Below are 2,503 nucleotides of genomic sequence, written 5' to 3' on the forward strand. Positions count from 1 at the left end.
AATAGCAGCTAAACCTACCTCAAATCATGAGACAGCAGTGTATGGATAAATTGTGAAATAACTAATTCTACCTCAAATTATATACTACACTCTAAAAAAAAAAATATATATAGTTTCTAAAAATACAATGAAATGGACTGAAATGCTTTTCCTCAGACTGGGAACCATTGATAGAACAGCCACTCTGACTCACATTTGTGGACAACCATCTCCACCCGAATAGCAGTGAGTAGGGATATGGTCTGGGGAGGGCCAAATGCAATTTATCACTAATAGTTGATGGAATGAAACAACAGATCAAAGTAGCAGTTGCAGGAATTAACAATTAGGCATGGCTGTGTGGTTAAGAAGCTTGTTTTGCAACCATGTGCCCCACAACAAAACCTCTGGGGCGTCTTCTACTACAGGGTAGGTGTGAGAGACTGGATCTGGCCAGTTTGAACATAAAACAGAATATTTGGGCTGGATATGGCCAGTTTAAATGCTAAAGGGTTAAAACTAGTGCTTTTAGACTAATCATGACCAAAACACACACACACATACAGGTGTGAAGTTTGCCTATAATGTGAGTTTCAACCTTTTTTATAATTTTCATGAATAGTTGTTCTTACAGTGAAACATTTACACCATTTTCAAGTATTAATTCAAATTCTGCAGATTGTGAACTAGCTGTGATCTATCGATCATTTCAGGTGGGTTGCCCACACCAATTCTCCTCTTTCGCGCCAAGCGTTCCTGTCATCCACAACATTTTTGAATTCTATTTGTAACTCAACATCATAAGAAAGTCCATCAATATATGTCATTTTCGGTCTTCCAGCACGAGAATTCCCTTGGCTCATGACCCACAAAAGAAACTCATTCACGATTTAACCTTTGCTTTAATAGCAGTGATCAGCATATTTTGTCATACAGTCTTGAATTATTGATATGTTGGGGATATTTCTATAAAGCTCTGCCTTTTTTGGATGCTGTTTCCATTAGATGAGGACAACATGCAACATGCTTGTGTAGGTCCCATCAATGTTTCTTTTGTCAGAATCCAGACTAATGAACCATAAAGAAGAATGGATTCTACTATGGCTCTGAAGAACTTGCTTTTCATTTGGTCAGGCAGTGTCATCATCTTCCTCATTTAACATCCGTTCTCTGTGCTGGCATGGTTTCTACAGCTGGATGTTCTTCCTAATGCCAACCACTTTACAGTGTGCTGGTTGCTTTATATGTGGCACCAGCACAAGTAGACTTCCAAATTATTTTTTCAGAGCATGCCATGCTTTTACAATGCAGATGGATAAATCTCACCTCATCAATTAGCAGAAATAAAAGCCATAAAAAAGGACTTTGACATAACGTACTTGCTTTCAGGTTAAAGTAAATATGACTCACACACACACACAAACATTTTAATAATAATAATAATTAACTAAGCATAATGATATCATTCTTTTACCTTTAACTTATTTTCCATAATTCAAATAGTTCTGATAATTTGATTATCAATTCAATTAAATGTTACTCTGATAATTTTGATTTTTGTTCAACTGTTTTCAGTCAATTGTATTTCATTGAACTGTTCTCAATAAATTGGTACCAATTTTTTTTCCTTAGTAGATTGTTTAGTCAGGTTAACCTGGGGGGGGGGCCATACAACAACAGCAGTGACACAGGGCTTAAAATCTTTGATGTCAACATTCAGGTTTTCATTTATTATTATTTTATTGGAATTCCCTCCCAGCAAAGTAACCAGTGGTAAAACAGTCTTTGGCAGAATTTCAAAGATTTTCTGAAAATTCCAAGAAATATAAAAAGTCAAGGTGTTATATGGGGTGCTCAAACCAGAATCCCGTCATCTGTCTACCTAGGCCAGTGGTTCTCAACCGGTGTCCATATGGCCCCTGAGGGTCCATATAAGATTTTTGGGGATCCACAAGAAAATTGTAAATTCGGGATCCATGATAGTATTTTAAGGACCCCTGGAAACATTTTGCTTTAGATGCATGTGTAATATGTTTGAGTCAGCAGTTACTAATTGTAACGGTAGATGCATGAATTCATTTTGAGTTGTTATATGGATGATGATGATGATGCGGATGTGAAAGAATGATAGCGGTCGAAGTTGATGTTGACTCCAAATTTTATTTACTGCTACTGAATATATAGCCACACACGACTCTTTTACTCATTTATTTGTTTCAGTCATTTGACTGCGGCCATGCTGGAGCACCGCCTTTAGTCGAGCAAATCGACCCCGGGACTTATTCTTTGGAAGCCTAGTACTTATTCTATCGGTCTCTTTTGCCGAACCGCTAATTTACGGGGACGTAAACACACCAGCATCGGTTGTCAAGCGACGTTGGGGGGACAAGCACAGACACACAAACATATACACACACACATACATATATACCACGGGCTTCTTTCAGTTTCCGTCTACCAAATCCACTCACAAGGCTTTGGTCGGCCCGAGGCTATAGTAGAAGACACTTGCCCAAGGTGCCAC

The sequence above is a fragment of the Octopus bimaculoides genome, chromosome 14 (assembly GCF_001194135.2).
Source record: "Octopus bimaculoides isolate UCB-OBI-ISO-001 chromosome 14, ASM119413v2, whole genome shotgun sequence".
Taxonomy (NCBI): Eukaryota; Metazoa; Mollusca; class Cephalopoda; order Octopoda; family Octopodidae; genus Octopus; species Octopus bimaculoides.